Consider the following 27,888-nt stretch of genomic DNA (forward strand, 5'->3'; position numbering starts at 1 on the left):
TTTTACAGCAGCAGGACAGAGTAATAGATAAACATTGCTATAATTACAGTAAGAATATACAAAAAAAGTGCAGAAAGAGACCAATTGGTGAGCTAGTGTTCAATGCTCAAGGAAGAAATCTGATAGTGGAGGAAAGAAAGTGTTCCTGAGACTTTGATTGAAGCTTCTCATTGACAGTGGTAATGAGAAGGCTTGTCCTGGATGGCGGGGATCCTGCCTCGTTGACGCTTCGCCTTTTGAAGACGATGGGCAGGCTAGTGCCTGTGATGGAGCTGCCTGAGCTTATTTTTCCATTTCTCTGCATTGGTGCCTCTAATCCAGAAGGTGACACAAGTCAGAAGGTTCTTCATGATACTTCTGTACAAATTGGCAAGATTATTTGGTGACATAAGACACCTAATGAAATATGGTTGCTGTCATGTCTTCTTCGTAATTGCATTGATATTTTCTTCAGAGCTGCTGACTCATCTATGAGAACTACTGTGTGTCCTCCTAATTTCCCCTTTTTGAACATAGAAATCTACATTATAGGCCCTTCAGTCCACAATGTTGTGCTGACCATGTAACCTTGAAGCTGCCTAGAATTTCCCCACTGCATAGATCTCTATTTTTCTAAAGTCCATGTACCTATCTAAGAGTCTCTTAAAAGACCCTATTGTATCTGCCTCCACCACCTTTGCTGGCAGCCCATTCCACGCACTCACCACTCTGTGTGAAAACCTATCCTTGACATCTCCTCTGGACCTACTTCCAAACACTTTAAAACTATGCCCCCTTGAAGTCCGCAATGAATTGCTCAGTTTTTCTGACATTGAGTGCAAGTTTGTCGTCGCGACACCGTCCAACCAGACAATCTGTCTCATTCCTGCACGCCTCCTCACCACCGTCTGAGGTTCTGCTAACAACAGTCTGAGCTGTGCTTAGCCACACAGTTATGAGTACAGAGAGAATAGATCAGCAGGGCAATCATACATCCTTGAGGTGCAGCTGTGTTGATTGTCAGCAAAAAGGAGATGTTATTTCTGATCTGTCCTGACTGTGGTCTCCCGATATGAAAGTCAAGGATCCAATTGCAGAGTGAGGTGCAGAGGCCCAGGGTTTGAAGTTTGTTGATTACTAATGAGGGACGATGGTGCTGTATGCTTAGCTATAATTATCAAGCAGTAACCTGACAAAGTTACTGCTGGTGCCCAGATGGTCCAAGGCAGAATGGAGACCTAATGAGATTGCTTCTGCTGTAGATCTATTGTGACAGTAGGCACATTACAGTCAGTTTAGTGCACAGGCAGGAAATAAGTCTAGCCATAACCAACCTGTCAAAACACTTAATCACAGTAGAGATGAGGTGCCACTGGGTGGTAGTTGTTGAAGAAGCTCAGCCTGCTCTTCCTGGGCACCAGTATGATTGATGCCCTTTTGAAGCAGGCGGCAACCTCCAACTGCAGCAGTGAGAGGTTGAAGATGTCCTTAAACACACCAGCAGGTTCGTTGGCATTTGTTTTCATTACACTGACAGGTACAGGGAAGAGGTCCTGAAAGGAGAATATAGCGAGTTAGGAAGGGAGTTGAGAAGAAGGACTGCAAAGGTAGTAATCTCGGGATTACTTCCTGTGCCAAGCAACAGTGAGAGTAGGAATGGAATGAGGTGGAGGATAAATGCGTGGCTGAGGGATTGGAGCAAGGGGCAGGGATTAAAGTTTCTGGATCATTGGGACCTCTTTTGGGGCTGGTGTGACCTGTACAAAAAGGATGGGTTACACTTGAATCCCAGGGGGACCAATATCCTGGCGGGAAGGTTTAATAGAGCTGTTAGGGAGCGTTTAAACTAATTTGGCAGGGGGATGGGAGCCGGAATGATGGAGTGGAGGAGAGGGAAAACAGAAGTAGATCTAAGGTAGTGAGCAGTAAGGATGTCAGGAAGGACAGGCAGGTGATGGAGCAAATTTGCAGCCATTGGGATGAGTTGCAGTGCAATCAATGCAAAAAGTAGCAAATACTGGACTTAAGGTGTTATACTTAAATGCACGCAGCATAAGGAATAAGGTGGATGATCTTGTTGTATAGTTACAGATTGGCAGGTATGATATTGTGGCCATCACTGAGACGTGGCTAAAGGATGCATGTCTCTGGGAGATGAACGTCCAAGGATACACGGTGTATCGGAAGGATAGGCAGGTAGGTAGAGGGGGTGGTGTGGCTTTAATGGTAAGAAATGATATTAAATCATTAGAAAGAGTTGACATAGGATCGGAAGGTACAGAATCTTTATGGGTTGAACTAAGAAATCACAGGGGTAAAAGGACCCTGATGGCAGTTATCTACAGGCCTCCAAATAGCTGCAGTGATGTGGACTACAAATTACAGCAGGAATAGAAAAGGCTTGCCAGAAGGGCAGTGTTATGATAATTGTAGGGGATTTTAACATACGAGTGAATTGGGAAAATCAGGTCGGCACTGGATCTCAAGAGAGAGAATTTGTAGAATGTCTACAAGATGGCTTTTGAGAACAGGTTATTGTTGAGCCCACTAGGGGATTGGCTGAACTGGATTGGGTATTGTATAATGAACCAGAGGTGATTAGAGAGATTGAAGTGAAGGAACCCTTAGGAGGCAGTGATCATAACATGATTGAGTTCACTGTGAAATTTGAGAAAGAGAAGCCAAAATCCGATGTGTCGGTATTTCAGTGGAGTAAAGGAAACTACAGTGGCATGAGAGAGGAACTGGCCAAGGTTGACTGGAAAGGGACACTAGCAGGAAGGATGGTAGAGCAGCAGTGGCTGGAGTTTATGCGAGAAGTGAGGAAGGTGCAAGACAGATATATTCCAAAGAAGAAGAAATTTTCGAATGGAAAAAGGATGCAACCGTGGCTGACAAGAGAAGTCAAAGCCAAAGTAAAAGCAAAGCAGAGGGCATACAAGGAAGCAAAAATTAGTGAGAAGACAGAGGATTGGAAAGTTTTTAAAAGCTTACAAAAGGAAACTAAGAAGGTCATTAAGAGGGAAAAGATGAACTATGAAAGGAATCTAGCAAATAATATCAAAGAGGATACTAAAAGCTTTTTCAAGTATATAAAGAGTAAAAGACAGGTGAGAGTAGATATAGAACCGATAGAAAATGATGCTGGAGAAATTGTAATGGGAGATAAGGAGATGGCAGAGGAACTGAACAAGTATTTTGCATCCGTCTTCACTGAGGAAGATATCAGCAATATACCAGACATTCAGGGGTGTCAGGGAAGAGAAATATGCACAGTCACAATTACAACAGAGAAAGTACTCAGGAAGCTGAATAGTCTAAGGGTAGATAAATCTCCGGGACCAGATGGAATACACCCTCATGTTCTGAAGGAAGTAGCAGTGGAGATTGCGGAGGCATTAGCAATGATCTTTCTAAAGTCGATAGATTCTGGCCTGGTTCCGGAGGACTGGAAGATTGCAAATGTCACTCTGCTATTTAAGAAGGGGGCAAGGAAGCAAAAAGGAATTTATAGACCTGTTAGCTTGACATCGGTGGTTGGGAAGTTGTTGGAGTCGATTGTCAAGGATGAGGTTATGGTGTAGCTGGAGGCATATGACAAGATAGGCAGAACTCAGCATGGTTTCCTTAAAGGAAAATCCTGCCTGACAAACCTAGTGCAATTTTTTGAGGAAATTACAAGTAGGCTAGACAAGGGAGATGCAGTGGATGTTGTGTATTTGGATTTTCAGAAGGCCTTTGACAAGATGCCGCACATGAAGCTGCTAAACAAGATAAGAGCCCATGGAATTACGGGAAAGTCACATACGTGGATAGAGCGTTGGTTGATTGGCAGGAAACAGAGAGTGGGAATAAAGGGATCCCATTATGGTTGGCTGCCGGTTACCAGTAGTGTTCCACAGGGGTCCGTGCTGGGGCCGCTTCTTTTAACGTTGTATATCAACGATTTGGATAATGGAATAGCTGTCTTTGTGGCTAAGTTTGCTGATGATACAAAGATAGGTGGAGGTTCCGGTAGTGCTGAGGAAACAGAGAGTCTGCAGAGAGACTTGGATAGATTGGGAGAATGGGCAAAGAAGTGGCAAATGAATTACAATGTTGGAAAGTGTATGGTCATGCACTTTGGTAAAAGAAATAAATGGGCAGAATATTATTTAAATGGGGAGAGAATTCAAAGTTCTGAGATGCAACGGGACTTGGGAGTCCTCGTGCAGGATACCCTTAAGGTTAACCTTCAGGTTGAGTCGGTGGTGAAGAAGGCGAATGCAATGTTGGCATTCATTTCTAGAGGAATAGAGTATCGGAGCAGGGATGTGATAAGGCACTGGTAAGGCTCTATAAGGCACTGGTAAGACCTCACTTGGAATACTGTGTGCAGTTTTGGGCTCCTTATTTAAGAAAGGATGTGCTGACATTGGAGATGGTTCAGAGAAGATTCACTAGAATGATTCCGGGAATGAGAGGGTTAACATATGAGGAATGTTTGACCGCTCTTGGACTGTACTCCTTGGAGTTTAGAAGAATGAGGGGGGAACCTCATAGAAACATTTCGAATGTTGAAAGGCATGGACAGAGTGGATGTGGCAAAGTTGTTTCCCATGGTGGGGGAGTCTAGTACGAGAGGACATGACTTGAGGATTGCAGGGCACCCATTCAGAACAGACGCAAAAAAAATTTTTTAGCCAGAGGGTGGTGAATCTATGGAATTTATTGCCACGGGCGGCAGTGGAGGCCAAGTCATTGGGTGTACTTAAGGCAGAGATTGATGGGTATCTGAGTAGTCAGGGCATCAAAGGTTATGGTGCGAAGGTGGGGAAATGGGAATAAAGGGGAGATTGGATCAGCTCATGATGAAATGGCGGAGCAGACTCGATGGGCTGAATGGCCGACTTCTGCTCTTTTGTCTTATGGTCTTATGTACACCGTCAGGTACCTGCCATCTTCTCTCCTCAGCCTTCAACCTCATCGCATTCTGATCCTCCTCTTCCTCCTCCTTCAGTCTTAGTTGTTGCATAAAGTGGGGCTTTGTGGGTCCCTCTGAAGTGATAAAGGGAAAGGAGGTCTGAAGTTGCAGCTACTTCGGAGCAGTTTGAAATATTGCATGTCTTACCTTGCCATACCTTCTCAGGTCATGGTATTTCTTGCAGTACTTTTGTAGATTTTTGAGGTGTTCTACTCCACATAGCCACTGCCTCCCAGCTTCTAATTGTAAGACTGGAAGATTTCCTAGCCTCCTTCAAACAATACCCCTCCATGCTGCTGTGTGTCTCATCCACATGAATTTCAAAGCTGCAGTTTTAAAATGGGAGCATTCGCACTCTCTACTCTATCTCTACTACAGAAGGAATAACATACTTCTAATATCTTAGAGGGATGAAAACACAAAGTTTTGAAGTTTTGATGCACTGGATGGGTGGGTGTGTGTGTGTGTGCGTGTGCGTGTGCGCGTGTGTCTGATCGCCACATACTGAATCTTGAAATTCCAAACAAGTGATGCATTTTATTTTGCTCTGAAGCAGAAATGACTGGAAAAATAGTGACAGCTCAGAAATGAGCTGTAAAAAGATTGAAATATCTGATGCTGGAAGTAATTTTAATTCACTGCTCTAGACCTGAACTTGTACCTTTCTCTAGTTTTTCTGCCACTTCATTGGGTGCTATATCCCAGCTCATTTTGACCATTAAAGGAAACACATTCAACTCATTCCCACGTAAGTGCTCCTCAATCCCCATGTTGGTTGAAATTGCTAATAGTTAAAAACACAGCAATGTCACTAGGAGTAGCTATACTTGTGCCTCTTGTGCTGATCCATAAGATCATGGTAAATCCTACACACCAATTCCACTTTTCAAAATTCACAGTAAATTTATTATCAAAGTACATATATGTCACCATATACAATCCTGAAATTTGTTTTCTTGTGGGCATACATAAGAACCATAATAGAATCGATGAAAAGCTGCACCCAACAGGACGGAAAACAACCAATGCGAAATACAGCAAATTGTGCAAAAACAAAATAAATAAGTAAATAATAATAATAATTAAATAAGCAATAAATATTGACACCATGAAAGAAAGGGCCCTTGAAAATGAGTCCATAGGTTGTGGGAACAATTCAGTGATGGGGTGAGTGAAGTTACCCCTTTGGTTCAAGAGCTGGATGGCTGAGGGTTAGTTACCATCCCTGAACCTGAAGGTGTGTTTCCTGAGGGTGCCCTTCCTCCTTGATACCATAAGAGAGTAAAAACCTCTAATTGTTAGCTTTAAATAAACTAAGCAACTGAGCATTCCTATGATTTATAATCCTCTGAATAAATAATTTGATTCTCATCTAGTGCAGCCTAGCGCTACATTTCCTGATTCAAGACTCTCCAGCATAAAGAAGTAGCCTCTACCTTTTCAATCCTATTCAAGATCTTTGTCTGAAAGAATTTACTAATCATTCTGTAAAATTCACTGAGAATAGGGGAACTATCAACAATCTCTCCCTATTCCCGATTCTCTCTCCTCAGCTACTGCCTATCTTTTAATATGTCTGTTTTCAAATTCCTTTATGGCTTTTCCCTTCTTTACCTCTTACCCTATCTGAGCATACCTCCATAACCTTCCACAGACTTATACTTGTCCATAGTATCTTATGTTTCCTCAGTTTTAGTCTTGGCCTGAAATGTCAACTGTTTATTCCCCTCCATAGATGCTGCCTGACCTGTTGAGTTCCTCCAGCATTTTATGTGTGTTGCGTAGGACTTCCAGTATCTGCAGAATCTCTTGTGTTTATGGGGAAAAGGGAAGTTGTTCTTGTCTTAGCTGAAGGACTAACCAGTCTAAGGCTAAATGAATGATTTTTTGACCTTTATTTTTATAAGACTAAACCGATCAATCCTAAGCTATTTTATGTATTTTTACACAAGTAACAGAAACACTCCTGATGAGTAACTACTTATGAGGTCACATTTTAATGCAGTAGGGTTTATTAAACAGGATATATTTGCATTTTAATTGTAATATTCGATCTACAATGTGTGTTATTAGCAATCATCTCCTTAGTACATTTTTCAAGCTAATGTACTTATATTGTTCAATAATATAAATTAAACAATGCATGCAAAAGAAGAAGAAAGATTTTATTTAGGTATCAGATTTTTACTCAAGATATCCCAGAGTGGTGTCTTGCCAATGGAATACGTTAGCACTACAGCCAATTTTAATATCTAGTGGAGCTTAGTGCAGAAGAATTGAATTATCATAATATTTCCTTTGACACCATGGTCAGAGACCAAGATACATAAATTTATACAAAAGTACCAGATGGTTGATGAGAGTTTAAGTTTTATACATGGAGTTGCTATGGTCTGATGTGCACTACCTGAAAGAGTAGTGCAAGCATTTGGATAAGTCTTTATTGAGGCTGGGCTTTAGGGAAAAATTAGCATGGTGGCAGCTTATATAATAAAAATAATACATTCATCTGATTCTTCTGTCAGTCATTTAGTAGAAATATCAATGCAATTAATTCGCACAGAGAGGGTAATTTAACAATCAACACTTCGATCTGTGCACGTGGGAAACCTGCTGATATTCTGGACATTATCACTGCAGAGTGCACTTGAATTTTTGATTCTTGTGTTTTGGGTGATGTTCTTCAGAAGCAATAATTCTCCTGCTACCCTTGTGACCAGAGTGAACTATCACAAATGACATTATCCAACACCATTAAGGAGGCATTAGACTATTGCAATTTATTAAGCCAACACCTTCTTTCTTCACTGGTGAGTCAGTCCTGTGGTCTTTCCTTTATTTTACCAATAGTAACGAGTATGAGAGTTCACTCCTATGATAGACAAGGAACGCAATTTTGTCTGCATCTTCTGTATCCTAAGAATAACTCTATTTTAATTATCATAAAATCATTGTGTTTAACTAACAGGGTGATACAGGGTTCAGTACATATTCACAGTTAATCGGCACAGATGGTAGGTTTGTTAACTATTTTTTTAGAAGCAACATCTCTGTGAAGTGTCAGGAAGCCCTGAATATTTAAGTATTACAATGACACTTTTTGCATCTCATGCTGAGGAATGTGAACAGGATTATTGTCTCCACCATTCTGATTATTTTGCATTTACATTCAGATTGCTGGGAAAGCAAACTGATGGAGTGCAACCTTATGAATGTTAAAAATGCCTTCTTGACCAGAGCAATACAAGCATGGAGACAGTAAGACCATAATATATAGGAACAGAATTAGGGTATTTCATCCACCGAGTATGCTCCTCCATTTCTTCATAGCTGATCCATTTTTCCAGTTCACAGGCTGTGGGCATTGTCTATGTGGACTTTAGCAAGGCCTTTGACAAAGTCTCGTATGGGAGGGTAAATCACTTGGCATTCAGGAAGAAGTAGCTAATTAAATTCAACATCAACTCAGAAGGTCAAGCTAGAGATAGGTTTTAGATGGTTGTCTCTCTCTGACTGGAGGTCCTTGACTAATGGTGTGTCACAGAGGTTGGTGCTGGTTCCGATGGTTTATCATCTTTTTGGCAGAATTCAGTAATCATGAGCAGTTGCTGATTCTGGTGAGACAGTACCAGATTTAAAAAGTGAGTGGGGCCTTTCGGGACATCTTCAGTCATCACAATTTGTCAGGCAATTGACAAAGGCAATTTAAAGAAATTAGGTTTAAGTAAGTGTGACCATTGTGGGAATGGACTGAAGAAACAGACATAGAAATGTGAAGGCTGTAAATAAGTTTCTGTTTTTTTTTCTTTCTTTTACTATTAGTAGATAGCTAGTTCAGAGGGAATGGGTCCAGGGCCATTGGTGTGTTCTTTGTGTCATATGTGGGAATTCTAAGAGGCCTCCAATCTCCCTGATAACTATATCTGCATAAAGTGCGTCCAGTCGCAGTTCTATATAAGCCGTGTTGGGGGTCTGGAGCTGCACCTGGATGACCTTTAGCTCATATGGGAGAATGAGAACATGATAGATAAGAACTACAGACTGGTAGTCTCCCCTAAGTTGCACCCCTCCTCCCAAGTATACATTTGGGGGGTGAGGGTGACCTACCAGGGGAAGTCATAGCAACCAGGTTTCTGGCACTGTTTCTAGCTCAGAAAGGAAAGGAGAGAAGAGGATCCAATGGAGGAGCAGACGGCACATTCTGTGTACAGGAAAGAGACACCCAGATGGAGTTCATAGACTTTAGTTCAGCATTCAACACAATCATCCCTCAGAAACTGATTGGAAAGCTGAGCCTATTGGGCCTGAACACCTCCCTCTGCAACTGGATTCTAGACTTCCTGACTGGGAGATCTCAGTCAGTTCGGATCGGGAGCAGCATCTCCAACACCATCACACCGAGCACGGGGGTTCCCCAGGGCTGCGTGCTCAGTCCACTGCTGTTCACTCTGCTGACCCACGACTGTGCTGCAACACACAGCTCGAACCACATCATCAAGTTCGCCGATGACACAACCGTGGTGGGTCTCATCAGCAAGAATGACGTCAGCTTGCAGAGAGGAGATGCAGTGGCTAACAGACTAGTGCAGAGCCAACAACCTGTCTCTTAATGTGAACAAAACAAAAGAGATGGTTGTTGACTTCAGGAGGGCACGGAGCGACCACTCCCCGCTGAACATCGACGGCTCCTCGGTAGAGATTGTTAAGAGCACCAAATTTCTTAGTGTTCACCTGGCAGAAAATCTCACCTGGTCCCTCAACACAAGCTCCATAGCAAAGAAAGCCCAGCAGCGTCTCTACTTTTTGCGAAGGCTGAGGAAAGTCCATCTCCCACCCCCTATCCTCATCACATTCTACAGGGGTTGTATTGAGAGCGTCCTGAGCAGCTGTATCACTGCCCGGTTCAGAAATTGTACCATCTCGGATCACAAGATCCTGCAGCGGATAGTGAGGTCAGCTGAGAAGATAATTGGGGTCTCTCTTCACGGAATCACGGACATTTACACTACACGCTGCATCCGCAAAGGAAACAGCATTATGAAGGACCCCATGCACCCCTCATACAATCTCTTCTCCCTCCTGCCATCTGGGAAAAGGCTCTGAAGCATTCGGGCTCTTACGACCAGGCTATATAACAGTTTCTTCCCCCAAGCTATCAGACTCCTCAATACCCAAAGCCTGGACTGACACCTTGCCCTACTGTCCTGTTTATTATTTATTGTAATGCCGGTACTGTTTTTGTGCACTTTATGCAGTCCAGTGTAGGTCTGTAGTCTAGTATAGCTTTCTCTGTGTTGTTTTTTTTATTACATAGTTCAGTCTAGTTTTTGTACTGTGTCATGTAACACCATGGTCCTGAAAAATGTTGTCTCATTTTTACTATGCACTATACCAGCAGTTATGGTCAAAATGACAATAAAAGTTGACTTGACTTGACTTGACTTGAGTTTTGCCACCAAAGTGCCAGGGCTGGGGATGTCCTGCAATGGATCCGCTGCATCCTGAAAGGGGAGGGTGAGCAGCTGGGAATCATGATACCTGGTACCAACAGCATAGGCAGGATGTGGTCCTGAAGAAAGAATAAAGGATGCTAGGTAGAAAGCTGAAAACCAGGACCTCAAGAGTAGCAATCTCTGGATTGCTGCCTGTGCCACGTGCCAGTGAGGGTCAGAATGGGATGATATGGCAGATAAATGTGTGGCTGAGAAACTGGTGCAGGGCAGGTTTTCAGATTTCAGAATCATTGGGATCTCTACTAGGGAGTGTATGACCAGTACAAAAAAGGACGGGTTACACCTGAACTTGAAGGGCACCAGGTAACAGGGATGTTCAGGTTGTGTCCATGTGCTCCCAAGGCTCTGGAGACTTGAGCCCGCTGGAAGTCCCAGTTGAGAGACTTGCCCAGGATGTCATAAGCCAGTGTGTAGTGGAAGTAAGTGGTGGATCTTGCTGAACTCTAACATTTAAGAGAGTTTGGGAGAGGTATATGGATGAGGAGAACCTAGAGGGGCATGGTCATGTGCAGGTAGATGGGACTGTGCAGAAGATCAGGTCAGCATGGACTAAATAGGGCAAAGGGTCTCCTTTGGTACAGTAGTCTATGATTCAATCAGGTTCAAAGCAGGAATAAAGCAATAAGAAAGATTTTTTTCTTTAAATGAAAGGAGACACTGTAGCTTAGTTGTAAGCTTGTTGCTTTTTTTTAGTCCTTAAGAAGTTATACAAATATCAGCGTAGTTGTGAATAATGTATTCAAAAAATATTGAACTTAATCAGGAATGCTGGATTTGCTTTATAGAGGCTGTAGGAAGTACCAGGTGAATTAAGCTAAGGTCCCTCTCGACTGTCCATCACCACACAAAACACTGTAAAGAGTCTGTTATCAATTATGAGGATTTGTTAAATCACTGTGAAGAGTCTGTTATCAATTAGTCAGCAGCCAACCTGGACAGAGGTAAATAAAGCCTTAGTGGTGAAAAGCTTTGGCAAACATTAGTTTAAACTTCAAAGGCTCAAAGTAAATCGAACTTTTGTAAAGTGGGGGACGCCTGTATTTTGTTTTCAAGTGGTTAGTTTTGAATGTTGAAGCATTCTTTGCTGTATATTTAATATTCCAGTTATATTTGAATAAATTTACATCTGTCTCTGTATATATACGTATATATGTATATGTATATATGTGTGTGTGTTGTGTGTGTATATATATACACAAACGTTTGTGTATGTATATATATATGTATAGAGAGAGAGAGAGAGAGAGAGAGAGAGGTTGATTAAGCATTCTTGTTCACTTAAATAATTCATTACAGGTTATATGTTTAAATAAGAGCATTGCATAAGTTACCACGCTACCACGTGATATGTGCATGCCTCGTTTAAAGTAAACTCGCAGCTAGACCCACATTCCTGGACTCCCATGTCTTGCTTTGAATTAGTTTAATGTTTTGAAGTTAAAAAACATAATGGCCTTGGATCCAAAAATAATGATTGTAGCTGTGTTAAGAATGTTATGACAAACAAGACTGATAACATGCTACACATAGTGACAATGCTATAGCAACCAATATCAACATGATTGGGTAATTTTTGTGTCAATCGTGTGAATATGCAAGTGAGCAGAATTGCCTTAAACACCACGTTTATATATGGCTTCTCATTATACTTATTTACTTTCAGCCCATTACACCAATGACATTTTGGGCAGCAAAGAAGGTCATCCGTTTCTATATGTCCATACCATCGCACACAGATAAGGAGAATTCTTCATTGCTGCTTACATAGCAGTTTTGTTCTAACAGTCAGGATCGTTAGCCTTGGGCTGGACCCCTAAACCTGGAGGACTGGTGGACCACTCTTAGTCTAGTCTCTACCCTTTGACCTGTTTGTCATGGATGACCCTACTATACCAAGAAACAAAGCATAAGGCCTAACTCTCCGGGTCATTGATCATGCAAGCTTAAAAAGCCTATGACAAGGTTGTAGTCCTCTTGGAGGTCTCATTATACTATTCTGGGATAATTGCCTCCTTTTACTGGGGAAAGTTGTTGCAAATCAGTGTGTGTTGATCAGATTCCCAGCATTTGTACTCTCTCTTGTGTCTAATTTGTTTGCTTGCTTTTGAAGTAGACTGTCACTGACTAAACTGACTTTATTTCCAATACTCCAGCCCACAACAGATTTAATTTCATTGGGTGATATACTATAGGGAACAAACCCTGTATTAAAAATATGAAAACCTCTCAATGAAATTACCATGATTGAGAATTGAACTCCACAGTTTCATTGTCCTTTTCGTGGCCTCCATTAATGGGTAGGATGTCAGAAACAGAAACCTTATCATTAACACAGTCAAATGTGAAATGTCAGCCTTAAACAACCAGGGTGAGATTACTTTTCACTACCAAAATGAATCTAGAAATGCATTTCAAATTTCTGCTGCACACTGAATAGAAAAGAAAGGTTTCAAGTCACTTCCCAGGGGAAAGGAAGGCAGAGGTTCATAGTGAGAGGGAAAATATTTAAAGGGAACCTGAGGCGCAACTTTGTCATACAGAGGGGAGTGTGTACAGCAAAACAAGCTGCCAGAGGAAGTGGTTGAGGCAGGTGCAAAAATAACATTTACAAGGCATTTGAATACGTACAAGAATTGGAAGTTTAGAGGGATAAATTCCAGTTCATATGTGATTGTCTTTCAACCATATGTAAATACCCATGAGACAACGTTACTCTGGGACCAAGATGCACAACACGGTACCAACAGTCATACACAGTGCAAAGCACATATAGCATATATAAGATAGCAAGGCCATTTAGAATATCAATAAAATACAGTCGTACAAAAAGATATTCCAAGACCAAGAGTGCATGAATGTTGCTGCAGTTTGCAGTTGCACACAATACAGCTTGCCTTCTGCTGAGCAAACAGCGGGGAGCAGCACTGACTGTAGTTTGGCTGCTGCGGCCCTCTGCCTCCAGCGGAAAGCACGGACTCTGCCACCTCTCCTGGGTGGCTTGAGGCTGGTCCTCGCGATGACCAAGGCCACACAGCACACCCACTGCCTGCCTCTGCCGTCGGCCAATAAATCAGTGAATCAGACCTGCAGTATTCGACGTTAACGATGTCCAGCAGGGTCTTGCGATAAGGAAAGCAACTAAGATGATCACTTGCTATTAGACAGCACCACAGACAGCTCTTCAACAAAAGCAGCAGCACGATTCGTGCCAAGTCCAGCTCCTTCAACTTCTCCACCAACCAGCAACCCACTGATGGAGTAGACCTGCAGTACTTTAATGTTCAGCAGGGTCCGGTGACTGTAAAAGAGTACATTTCAAAAAGGACAATAACACCTTTAGTTGACACCATAGAAGCTGATGTGTTTGCATGTGTCGTCATCTTCCATCCAAATGAGACTAGCCTCAGTGCCACCTTGGCTGACACAGAGAACTTGGACCAAAAATCCTGTTCCTGTGATGCCCGTCTGTATAAAACTCTCAATATCTTTATAAACCAGTAATGTCTGTCTATATAAAACTCACAATGTCTATGTAAAACAATAATGTCTGTCTGTATAAAACTCTCAATGTCTGTCCATATAAAACAGTAATGTCTGTCTATATAAAACTCTTAATGCTCTTCTACTTTGTATTTATACCTTGGATTTCTAGTCCTTAATCCTGTCAACACCACCCGCAGAGAGCACTGCCTCTCACTCCCCATTTTATATATTGTATCCCATTGGAGCCCTTCTCTATGAAACCCTCCCCACCCCATCACAGCTGCACACATTTGGACTGAGAGAGGACTCCAGCTGCAAGTTTTGTGGTCAGCAAGGTTCACTGGCACACATACTGTCAGGATGCAAAACACTTTTAGCATAAGACACCACAACAAGGTCCTGCTGTCCCTTGCTGACACACTGGAGCAGGAGAGGTGTAAAAACAGACAAGCTGGCAGAGAGGCAAACAGCAGTCATTTTCATCAAGGAGGGCCACACCAGTCATATCAAAGAGGCCTAAATCCAATCTGCTGCAAACTCTAATCAGGGGAGTTAAGGGTCAGTGTGGGGAGCAAGGTATAGTTCTCAGAGGTGGTGCAAACCACACTTCGACCAGACATCGTACTGTGTTCTACCGAAGGCAAGAAGATCGTCCTGGTGGAGCTCATAGTACCATGGGAGGAAGGATGCGGGAAGGCTCACAGGAGGAAGGCCCTGAAGTACCAGTCCTAGGTCCAGGAGTGCAGGGACCAAGGATGGCAGACATGGGTATTCCCTGTGGAGATCGGCTGGAGATGATTCCCGCCAAGGTCGGCCTGGAGGTTGCTGTCTGCGCTGGGCCTTGATGAAAAGAGCAAAAACCAAATAGCTCACAGGATGGGGGAGGAAGCAGAAAGAGTCTCTTGCTGGATAAGGAGCGGGCAGGAAGATTAGAGCTGGAAGTCAGGAGCAGATGGGCAGTGGGACACCACCGCAGACTCACCAACTGGAGAGTGTAGTGGTTAAGGGTCAAAACACTCTATGAAGGTTGGGCACCACCAATCGACATCTGCTCCTGGCCAAAGGCTATGGTTACCTCATCAGGTAACTGTAGAGAGCACCACAGTGTATGATGCAAGCAAAGAAAACAGATTTACCAATCTATCCTTGTAAATATGGTCCATCATTCCAAGAACCATTGATATAAATCTGGGATTTCTCCATTGCCTTACTACTTTTCCTACAATGTGATAACCAGAAATGAGCTCAATACTCCAGATAAAGATGGACAAAGCATTCTTCAGTTTGCCAGTTTTGATTGTCAGCAAGGAGGAGATGCTAATTCCGATCCACACAGATAGTGATTTCTCAGTAAGGAAGTCAAAGATCCAGTTGCAGAGGTGGGTACTGGGGCCCAGGTTTTGGAGCTGTTTGAATAGAACTGAGGGTATAATTGTGTTGAATACTGACCTGTAATTTAAAAAGAAAACGGCATTTGGTTGGCACAGGTTTTCAGAGCCCTTTCAGCTATACCATCAGGAGGGCTTGAAGCTTATTCAGGTTCCAATGCAACTGCACCCCTATTAGAATGTCATCCTTTATTCAATATTGCCCCATGACAGGCTGTGTTTTTCTACCAAAATGCACACTTGCATTTCTCTAAATTAAACTTCATCTGCTCTGCATCTGCCCATTCCAGAAGTCTGTTGAAATCCTGCTGAAAATGTTCATTGCCCTCTTCACAGTTTACAACAGTGTATGTTGTTTGCTTTTCCACCACTGGATGTCACTCAAAAAGTCTGATTAGTCAGAGGCAGTAGAGATGGGCGTCATCTGCTTACTCGTTAAAATGATGTTTTTTAAATCTACCTTGCTGACAGGCATCTATTTTATCTCATGTGTCCTGTTAGTTCCACACAAATGTTTGTTAAGAGAGAACAGAAAACAAAGTTGGTTATTCATTCTGTGCTGCATATTGGAGTAATTATTACATTGTTTCATTGAATTTTACAAAATACAGTAGACCATTTAGTTCATTATTCCTATGCCAGCTCTTTTTATCCGTAACACAAACACCATTTTCAACCTCTCCTGCAATTGCTGTTCCCCCATCACAGGGGAAAATTCTCAAGAAATCTGTTTTTGCAAGACTTTTATTTATTTTTTATTTTATTACTTTAATATCTCCGTGAGGGAAGATTTCTCATTTTTTTGTTCTATTGTGTCAGTATCAGTCCATGTCCTCTTGGACATGACTACTGTAACTCTCATTTCATTCTACACAGCAAGGTTTTCTGTATTGTTTGCAGACTTTGAAATTATGTTGCCCAGTTACTTGTGCATAAGAAGGAAAACACAAGTCATAATCCTGAACTCAGGAGGAACCTACTGCAGTTTTCCCTCACCACTCATCAGATGCCGAAAATACGAAATTGGTAGAAATAATTATCAGATTTGGAAGCAGCTATGGAAAATAAAGGACATCAAACTGAAATGGTAGCTTTGGTCAGCTTCATATTTTATTTATTCATTCATTCAGAGGTACAAAGCAGAACAGCCCGTCTGGCACAATGAGCTGCACCACCCAACAACCAGCCTCTTTAATCCCAGCCTAATCATGGGACAATTTACAATGACCAAGTCACCTACCAACCAGAGTGTCTTTGGACGGTGGGAGGAAACAGAAGCAGGCAGAAGAAACACACGTAGTCATGCGGAGAACGTACAAACTCCTTACAGAAGCTGCTGAAATTGGACTCCAAACTCTAAAGTCTGAGCAGTAACATCTCAGAAGATCCATCCCAGCCCAACACTTTAATGTAACCATGAAGACGGTGCGTGAGTGCTGCTACTTCATTAAGAATATGAAGGTGTTTAAAGTACATCACCTAAATTCAGGTTTCAGATGGCATTGCTGAAAGTTGGGCGACAGCTTGTAGGTGGTTCATAAGGTAAGAATTATGACTGAATACTTTATTACTAACACTTTTAATGTGGTAAGTTGTGGTAAACTATCACTGCAAATAATAATGAGGCGAGTGAAGATGAGGCTGACTTGAGGGTTGAGGCACTAGGGAGCGATGCAAAGGTGGAACATGGCATGGTCAAGGAGAGGTGGCTGGGCAAGGCTGTGGTTGTGGGCTGGGCGGTGAGGATATCATTGCAGCAGGGCCTGGGTCCTAGTGTAGGACACAAACTGGTGTTCCGATAATTGAAACACTGGCCCAGATAGACTGATAAGGCAGGGTATTGGGACCAGAGGCAAGGGTCAGGCCGATTCTGCTCACTGCTTTGTGAAGGTTATTCCTCTCTCCATGGTGCTGAGGCTGGGAGATTGCTCCAGGCGCTCCACGCTTCGTATCTGCCAGTTTCACAGCGATTTTCCCCACTGTGTGGAGAACTGAGACTGAAGTTACAAGCCTATTCCAGCTGCTCTGGGCTTCGTATCTGTGAGTTTCACAGAGATTATCCCGAAGCTGCTCCTGGCTTCGCGTCTATGGACTCAGTTTGGTTCTGAATGCTGTTGCTTGCTCTTACCATTTGCACAATTTTTGTTTCTTTTTCTCTCTCTCTGCATTGGGTGTTGGTCTTTTTTGAGTTATGTGAGGTTTCTTGCTTTGTGGCAGCCTGTAAGCAGTCAAATCTCAATGTTGTATAAGTTATACATACTTTGATAACAAGTGTACTTTGAACTTTGAACTAAGTCACCTAGAGATTTCTCTGGATGTACACTGAAGAGCATCTGACTGGCTGCATCACAGTCTGTATGGATGCTCCAAGGTGCATTCACAAGAAGCTGCAGTGGGTTGTAGACTCAACGAGCTCCATTACAGGCACAACCCTTCCTACCACTGAGATATCATCAAGAAGCAATGTCTTGAAAAGGCGACACCCATCACTAAATATCCTCACCGTCTAATCCACATTTAACAATTCAGAAACAGCTTCTTCCCCTCCACCATCAGATTCATGAACCCATAAACCCACCTTGTTATTTTCTTTTCAGATTTTTTTATTTATTGTACTAAACTGCACAGTACTGTTGCTGCAAAACAAATTTCGTATTAGTTAAGTCAGTGATATTAAATCTGAATCTCCCTGTTTCTCTGTCCTTTGATACTGCCAATCTGCTGAATATTCCATCACCTTCTATTGTTATAGAACATAGAACACAGAAGAGTATAGTACAGGAGCAGGAACGGACCATAAGGCTCATGAAGTTGTGCCAAGCCAATTATGCTCATTGCTCCATATCCCTTCTGCCTAATATTGTCCACATCACTCTATTGCCTGCATATTCATGTGCCTATCTAAGAGCTTCTTAAGCATTTCTGTGTATTCATCTCTATCACCATCTCTGGGAGTACACCCAGACAACTCTTTCTCTGTAAAAATACTTGCCCCTCCTATTTTATTTGAACTTACTCTCTATAACCTTAAATTCATGCCTCCAGAATTAGATATTTTGGCTCTGAGCAAAAGATACTGGTTGTCTATTCAGTGTCTGCCTCTTATAATTTCATAATCTTCTGTCAGGTCTCCCCTCAGAGAAAATAGTTTGCTCAACCTCTCTTTAGGGCCTCTAATCCAGGCAGCATCCTGGTAAGCCTCTTCTGCATAGAACCCTCATTTTTCCAATAATGGAGTGACCAGAAATGAATGAAATATTCCAGAAGCCTAGGCAGGAGTTTATAACTTCCTGACCCTTGAACTCAATACAAAATGCCATGTGTCTTTCTTCACCACCCTTCCAACTTGTGCAGTTAGTCACATTGAGATACTGCATAGACTTGGACGTTAAGACTCACAACTTCTGGTCATTTAATTAATCATTAATATTTGCTTATCCTTTTGGTCAATTATGGACTCAAGCTACCAAAAGGTTGAACAAGTTAGGTCTTTATTCTTTGGAGCGTAGAAGGTTGAGGGGGGACTTGATAGAGGTATTTGAAATTATGAGGGGGATAGATAGAGTTGACGTGGATGGGCTTTTTCCATTGAGAGTAGGGGAGATTCAAACAAGAGGACATGAGTTGAGAGTTAATGGGCAAAAGTTTAAGGGTAACACGAGGGGGAATTTCTTTACTCAGAGAGTGGTAGCTGTGTGGAACGAGCTTCCAGTAGAAGTGGTAGAGGCAGGTTCAGTATTGTCATTTAAAGTAAAATTGGATAGGTATATGGACAGGAAAGGAATGGAGGGTTATGAGCTGAGTGCAGGCCAGTGGGACTAGGTGAGAGTAAGCATTCGGCATGGACTAGAAGGGCCGAGATGGCCTGTTTCTGTGCTGTAATTGTCATATGGTTATATGGTTACAAAATTCAATTTACCAAATGCAGCCTGTAACATTAGGAGAGGGAAGGGGAATAGACAGGAAGAGCAGAGCACCCCTGTGTCTGTTCCCATCAACAATAAGTATACCGTTTTGGATACTGCTGGTGGGGACGACCTACCAGGGACAAGTTGGAGTGGTTGCGTCTCTGGCACCGAGACTGGACCCTCAGCTCAGAAGGGAAGGAGGGAAAAGAGGAGAGCAGTAGTGATAGGGGATTTGACAGTTAGGGGGACAGATAGGAGGTTCTGTGGAAGAGATCGAGAATCCCAGATGGTCTGTTGCCTCCCTGGTGCCAGGGTCCATGATAGCTCAGATCCAGTTCTCAGTATTCTCAAGAGGGGGTGTGAACAGCCGGATGTCATGGTCCATGTAGGGACCAATGATGTGGGTAGGAAGAGTGAGGAGGTCCTGAAAGGTGAGTTTAGGGAGCTAGGCGCCAAGTTAAAGGACAGGACCTCCAGGATAGCAATCTCAGGATTGCTACCAGTGCCATGTGCAGGTGGGTTTAGAAATAGTAAGATAGTGCAGATCAACACGTGGCTGAAGACATGGTGCAGGAGGGAGGGCTTCAGATTTATAGATAATTGGGCAGTTTTCCAGGGAAGGTGGAACCTGTTCCAGCGGGAAGGTTTATATCTGAACTGGAGGGAGACAAATATTCTTGCTAGGTTTGCTAGAGAGGCTCCAGTGGATTTAAACTAGATATGAGGAGGGAGGGGAACCAGAGTGTAGGAACAGATGTATGGGAGAAGGACAGAGATAAACAGTTAGAGATAAACAGAGAGGAAGAGGTGGAGAATTTCTTAAATGCATTTATTTTAAGGCTAGGAGCATTGTAAGAAAGGTGGATGAGCTTAGAGCATGGATTGACACCTGGAAATATGATGTTGTAGCTATTAGTGAAACATGGTTGCAGGAGGGGTGTGATCGGCAACTAAATATTTCTGGATTTCGTTGCTTCAGGTGTGATAGAATCGGAGGGACAAGACAGGGAGGTGTTGCATTGCTTGTCAGAGAAAATATTACAGTGGTGCTCTGGCAGGAGAGATTAGAGGGCTCGTCTAGGAGCCTATTTGGGTGGAATTGAGGAATGGGAAAGGTGTAGTAACACTTATAGGGATGTACTATAGTCTACCTAATGGGGAGTGAGATTTGGAAGAGCAAATTTGCAAGGAGATAGCAGATATTTGTAGTAAGCACAGGGTTGTGATTGTGGGAGATTTTAGTTTTCCACACATAGACTAGGAAGCACATACTGTAAAAGGGCTGGATGGTTTGGAGTTTGTAAAATGTGTGCAGGATAGTTTTTTGCAGCAATACATAGAGGTACCAACTAGAGAAGTGGCAGTTTTGGTTCTTCTGTTAGGGAATGAAATAGGCCAGGTGATGGAGGTATGTGTTGGGGAGCACTTCGGGTCCAGTGACCACAATGCCAGTAGTTTCAATATAATTATGGAGAAGGATAGGACTGGACCCAGGGTTGAGATTTTTGATTGGAGAAAGGCTAACTTTGAGGAGATGCAAAAGGATTTAGAAGGAGTGGATTGACACAATTTGTTTTATGGGAAGGATGTAATAGAGAAATGGAGGTCATTTAAAGGTGAAATTTTGAGGGTACAGAATCTTTATGTTCCTGTTAGGTTGAAAGGAAAGGTTAAAAGTTTGAGAGAGTCATGGTTTTCAAGGGATATGGAAACCTGGTTTGGAAAAAGGGAGATATCTGCAATAAATATAGGCAGCATGGAGTCAATGAGGTGCTCGAGGAATATAAAGAATGTAAGAAAAATCTTAGGAAAGAAATTAGAATAGCTAAAAGAAGATGTGAGGTTGCTTTGGTAAGTAAGGTGAAAATAAATCCGAAGGGTTTCTACAGTTATATTGATAGCAAAAGGATAGTGAGGGATAAAATTGGTCCCTTAGAGAATCAGAGTGAACAGCCATGTGTGGAGCCGAAGGAAATGATGGAGATTTTGAACAATTTCTTTTCTTCAGTATTCACTAAGGAGAAGGATATTGAATTGTGTAAGGTAAGGGAAACAAGTAGGGAAGTTATGAAAACTATGATGATTAAAGAGGAGGTAGTGCTGGCGCTTTTGAGGAATATAAAAGTGAATAAATCTCTAGGTCCTGACAGGATATTCCCTAGGACCTTGAGGGAAGTTAGTGTAGAAATAGCAGGGGCTCTGACAGAAATATTTCAAATGTCATTAGAAATGGGGATGGTGCTGGAGGATTGGCATATTGCTCATGTGGTTCCATTGTTTAAAAAGGGTTCTAAGACTAAACCTAGCAATTATAGGCCTGTCAGTTTGACATCAGTGGTGGGTAAGTTAATGGAAAGCATTCTTAGAGATGGTATATATAATTATCTGGATAGACAGGGTCTGATTAGGAACAGTCAACATGGATTTATGCATGGAAGGTCATGTTTGACAAATCTTACTGAATTCTTTGAAGAGGTCATGAGGAAAGTTGACGAGGGTAAAGTAGTAGATGTTGTCTATATGGACTTCAGTAAGACCTTTGACAAAGTTCCACACGGAAGATTCAATCTTTAGGTATTAATATTGAAGTAGTAAAATGGATTCAACAGTGCCTGGATGGGAGATGCCAGAGAGTAGTGGTGAATAACTGTTTGTCAGGTTGGAGGCCGGTGACTAGTGGTGTTTGTACAGGGATCTGTACTGGGTCCAGTGTTGTTTGTCATATATATTAATGATCTGAAGGATGGTGTGGTAAATTATAATAGTAAGTATGCAGATGATACTAAGGTAGGTGGTGTTGTGGATAATGAAGTAGGTTTTCAAAGCTTGCAGAGAGATCGAGGCCAGTTAGAAGAGTGGCTGAATGATGGCAGATGGAGTTTAATGCTGATAAGTGTGAAGTGATGCATTTTGGTAGGAATAATCCAAATGGTAATGGTAATGGTAAATCCAAATAATCCATGGTAAATGGTAGGGCATTGAAGAATGCAGTAGAACAGAGTGATCTCGGAATAATGGTGCATAGTTCCCTGAAGGTGGAATCTCATGTGGATAGGGTGGTGAAGAAAGTTTTTGGTACGTTGGCCTTTATAAATCAGAGCATTGAGTATAGGAGTTGGAATGTAATGTTAAAATTGTACAAGGCATTGGTAAGGCCGAATTTGGAGTATTGTGTACCGTTCTGGTCACCGAATTATAGGAAAGATGTTAACAAAATAGAGAGAGTACAGAGAAGATTTACTAGAATGTTACCTGGGTTTCAGCACCTAAGTTACAGGGAAAGGTTGAACAAGTTAGGTCTTTATTCTTTGGAGCGTAGAAGGTTGAGGGGGAACTTGATAGAGGTATTTAAAATTATGAGGGGGATAGATAGAGTTGACATGGATAGGCTTTTTCCATTGAGAGTAGGGGAGATTCAAACAAGAGGACATGAGTTGAGAGTTAGGGGGCAAAAGTTTAAGGGTAACACGAGGGGGAATTTCTTTACTCAGAGAGTGGTAGCTGTGTGGAATGAGCTTCCAGTAGAAGTGGAAGAGGTAGGTTCGGTATTGTCATTTAAAGTAAAATTGGCTATGTATATGGACAGGAAAGCAATGGAGCGTTATGGACTGAGTGCAGGCCAGTGGGACTAGGTGAGTGTAAGTGTTCGGCACAGACTAGAAGGGCCGAGATGGCCTGTTTCCGTGCTGTAATTGTTATATGGTTTATATGGTTTACAAGACAACAAGTTAATTTTATATTTGATAATATTTACTGCAATATTGTCCATATTGCTGCTACCTGAATCATTTATAATGACCAAGACAACTCTCCAGTTACAAGACACATCCAAGGAGGTGTGAAAGAGAGTGTTCATAGGACCTTCTTTTCATTTCAGTTGCAGAGTGGTTAATGTCAACCCATCATCACCATGCCTTATTTGTATTCTTGTCTCATCCTCTGGCGTGTAATTAATTTCACTTTTGTGGGGAGAGGAGTAAAAATACAGATTTTCTACTTATGCATTTTGCCTATCTCAAAAGTTTCTTATTGGGCAGACCATTCCTTAAGCTAGTGTGATTCTGTTATGTTCCTTCTTAAATAATCCACTCCCTTTGCTCTCTTGATATCTTTTTTCAATTTCTCCAGCTGTCTTTTTGTTCCATTTGTTTTCCTGCTTTACTGTTTATCTGACATTTCTCAATGGCTTCATTAATCTGCTTTATCATCATTGTCATCTAAAGAGTTTGCTTACCTTTTTGCTTCATCCTACAACGGAATATGTTTGTTTAAATTGGCCTGAAGGCCCGTGGTTGCTCATCAGCTCCATTGATGAATCGTTTTTCTACGTCTATCCAAACCCTGTTCAAATCTTGACACCGATTCCCCTCCAAATGGACACTTTTGTCGATGCTCCTGCGCACTTTATACATATTTATTTTGCTGTCACTAACACACATTCAACAGAACCTGCTTCAATCCCTTATTCCTTTATGAGTATATTGATTAAAAAGTTCTCCCTTTCGGATTTCAGCAATTCTCCACCTACTTTGGTCATTGCTCAGATTTTCCTGCTTTGCTTTAGAATAGTTGATAATGGAATGTTGTTCTACTCTCAACTTTCCCTGAAGCTTGCCTACAAATGTACTGCTTCACCTTCTTCTCACAATTGCCTTGGGAAGGGATGTCTATACTAACCACCAGCATCAGCAATGTGTCATTATTGAACTTTAGTTAAGTAGATTACAGAGATACTGTAATATCGGGGTAGACTGCACACTGTGGTAGTTGCTGCCTCCGTGCCATCCCATTTTCTGTGTTTCTTTACTAGTCCACTGTAATACAAATACTTGAAAGGCACAGTTACACTAGCCACTTTAGCCATATTGGATTGCTAGCTGAAATCCCATTCATTTGAATTGGTTTGCATTAAAAAAGAGTATTGTCAGTTCCTATTAATTTCATATTAATATTTTCTCCATTGCATCATATATTTGTGCTACTAATTAATCTATAGTAGATGATAATGCCTTTATTTTCATTTTTTGTAACATAGAAGTCAATCTAGGTCCTCAGGTCACACAGCCAGAGCCTGATCGCTGCATGCCCTCTGTTCCATCTTGAAGAAGAACTACAAAGTGCAGGTCTCATGTACAATGAATCCCTTAGAATCTGCAGTAGGGATTAGTATATGGGTCACATTGAAAGTGGTCTGGTATAGCCGTACAATAAGCAAGTGGCTGATGCAATCGATAGGTTAAATCAGAATGTTAGCCTCACAATGGTATCAATAAGAAATGTAAGCTCTTTTCATCCCTGCCATGGATTGAATGTGAACATTGGATTAAGCATGATCCAGCCAATTACCTTTGATCAATACAGTCAACTCTTACAGGCCTTCAATTTACCAACCCCATACCTTATCCTACATTTTTCTATACTTGTATAGAATTTCCACAGAGGTAAAAGCACAGAAAATACTGTATTGTGAGTTTAAAACAAATAACAAGGGACAAGTATCTATCCTAGTGAGTCTTTAACGCATTTTCCACCGAAAAGAGATTAACTAACACTGGGGATCTGAAAAAGAGCCAAATTAGGCTTTACTTTCTTTCATTAACACAATACTTCTTCCAATTAAGATTGCAGAGTAATTTTTTTCTACAGTGCTTTAAGTGTTAAAATTCACTTCTGCCCAAGGAATTCTTTCATTTAATCCATTTAACATTTTATCTCCTAGTAACAGCTCTTTATTTTCTCCTGGATCACATTACCATGTGTAATTCTAATTGTAATGTAATTTTTTTCCCCTTGCTGGTAAGGTTTGAAATTCCCAGTTGCAGCTTCCTGGAAATCAAATTTGGAATCCTAAGCATGCAAAGACTCTGCTCTAATTAATGTGTTGAATCAGACTGGCTGGACAAGTGGAAAGGAGAAATTTGGAGTACTAGTTGAAATATGCAGTTGTTGTGTACTAAGCTAGAAAATTATTTATGTAGATTTGTCCCAATACATAATTGTTATTAGATATTCTATGACTTCTGTTGATAATAAACTGACAATTCTCTTCAGTATACAATAAAAAAATGTTCAATTTACTCTCAGTCTCAGTGACCATGCGACACAAATAAACCTAATTGCATTAAAGTAATAGGCATCCTTTCAACCTCTGTACTTGAAGCCTGATAAATAATTGATTGCAAACTGCACACTGTACTCTTTAGAGCTGTCCTGTTTTGTTTAATGTTGTTGTGCAAATGGTAATGGGCCTGTTATATCATTTTGCAGTCTACATGTGAATGAAACCTTCAGTGAGTACATTAACAGCCTCTGAGACTATTCATTTCATTCCCTGACATGGCTATTCTCTGTCTGGAATAGTTAACAAAATTAGGTTTTGATCTGTTTCCAATTGCATCAAGTCACAAACAAGAATGGACTCAGTAATTATGAAATAAAACAATTGCAGAGGATCATGGAATTGTGCTTTGCAAACAAACAGCTCCTTTTGGTTGTGATCTCTGGGTGAGGCAGCATCAGTAAAAGCAAAATGACCTGTGATTTTCAAAATGGCCTTAACGTTGATTGCCAGCATTCAGTCAGAAATGGGCTCAACGCTCATCATCACTGAAAATCTGACATCCAATGAATGATTAAACCTTCAATCATCCAAAGTAGGGAGGAGACCTCTGGAAATGGCACCCACTCAATATTCCTGAGTTGTACTGACTGTAATCGAAAGTTTTGTGTAAAGGGTGAGTCACCTGGAGGTACTCACAGTATTGAAATCTATTAGGAAATACACAGATTTATACCGGAGTTTCCAGCATGGCAACTGCAGCCATGTTGTTTCAGCTCAATAACAGGAGGATATTTCATGATTAGAAGCAGAAGGAGAGCTCTAGTTTTGTGCTCTGATTAAAAAAGCACCTGCAGTGGCAAAGGAATGTGCTCTGAGTGGGTGTCAGGTGAAATGAGGGAATAACTATGGTGTTGTAATACATCATTTTGATAAGAAAACAAAAGAAAACCTATTGCTGCTTGGCTAAGGTTATAGAATTCTGTTGTGTCCTTGGAAAATTCTTTCAGGTGTTAATGTTCTTTGCCAACTCATCCAAGCTTATTTGCTGTCTTCCATTTGAAAAATAAAGGACATTATTCCAGACTTTGAGTGGATCTTCCATAAATAGGTGTTGTAGCAGCAGCAGCTTGCCAAAATGACACTGTGCTCATCATGGATCCATCAGCAGGCAATTGCAAGTGCCTCTGTCCTTTGTTCTTGCCTGTCTATTGTACTGGTTTGCTTTTGATTTCTGTTTTTGAGGATCTTCATTTTTATCGATGAAGGCTCCATAATTGAAGCTTCTGTACTATCCAAGCTGCTGATTGATGTAAATATTGATGTAAATATTGACAGTTGCCTGGTGAAGTATGGAGAACCAGCAGCAGACTGCAATGTGCACTGCCTCATCACTGACCTTCCTTCCATCATAAAGTCAAAACTGCAGATGTTTGCTGACAATTGCTTAATGATCATTCTCATTTGCAAATCCTGAGTACTCCACACCCGAATGTAGGAAGATTTAAGCAAGGGCTCAGAAATGGCAAGTGTGTATCTTGCCAGGATGCTCAGACAGATCCTCTCAAATTAACAACATCCACCATCAAGAAGGATAAAGCAGCAGATGAATGGAACCACTTCCAATTGCATGTTTCCACAGGGACACACTTCAGTAAGGATGCTGTGAACAAATTGAACGTAAGGTTAGGTGCAAATGATCTCCTCCTTTACTTTGAGCTCGCAGGGGTATGTCACAACCTGCTGAACTGCAGGGCCATGTTCAATTTGTATCTTAATCTTCAGATGGTGCATGTAGCTTGTCATTCGTTTGAACAGGGCTGCTGATCTTTCAGCTGTTAGCAAAAGCCTCTGATCATCAGGAACATTTTGAAATAGTGGAGAGGCTTTTTGATGGAACAAGTTATTTGAGCGTTTTTGTTCTGGCTACCTGCAAACTTGTCAGTGCCGACAGACCACTGCCCCTCACACAAGGGTGGTTATGGTAACATTAACAGAGCCTTGCAAATTGCACAGCTGGCATTAGTGTGGAGTGGAGAAGGTGCATGAGCAGTGGAGCTGGATCAGAACAGTCCGGCTCAACATTTATGAAAGGTAACTGTAACGTTCTCGCTCGGGTGTAACGGAACCCGAGTTAAACGTCGAGATAAACCGTTGTCAATGAAGACAGAATCACAATAAGATTAACTGTTTACTGTTCACTCTTCCACATTAATGTATGGTGAAAACTGTTGATAAAACAATACAAGATTGGTACAGTGTTTGTTTCCTTCTAGATATCACATTTACATCGTGAATACTTGCAAAGGTAAAACTACAACAACTACATTACATTAAAGTGCAGCATACAGTCAGAATCTACCTACTCCATTGACTGCTTTAAATACACTTCAACACAAACTATCCCGACTCTTTAACTAACGAAAACATAAACCTTATCGACCATCGTTACTTTTAACAGAATCAGCTTTAACATTTTAATTCAACATATCGATTATCTCATGACTTACAGCGTTGCTTTCACTGTGTTTCTGGTGCGTAGAAAGAAAACTCTGCTTGCGCTGAACAGGCACATGTCTGGCCCCCACCCTTGCGT

General features: G+C 41.6%; 1 long non-coding RNA gene across 1 annotated transcript; it reads right to left on the reverse strand.

Annotated features, from left to right (window-relative positions):
- Window positions 1-65: 65 nt before the first annotated feature.
- On the reverse strand, window positions 66-27,888 carry LOC140737526 (uncharacterized). Its single transcript, XR_012101188.1, has 3 exons — window positions 27,803-27,888; window positions 4,913-5,016; window positions 66-1,532 (listed from the first exon to the last, which is right to left on the reverse strand). It is a non-coding gene; the product is annotated as an uncharacterized lncRNA (long non-coding RNA).

The sequence above is a fragment of the Hemitrygon akajei genome, chromosome 13 (assembly GCF_048418815.1).
Source record: "Hemitrygon akajei chromosome 13, sHemAka1.3, whole genome shotgun sequence".
In the NCBI taxonomy this organism is placed as follows: domain Eukaryota; kingdom Metazoa; phylum Chordata; class Chondrichthyes; order Myliobatiformes; family Dasyatidae; genus Hemitrygon; species Hemitrygon akajei.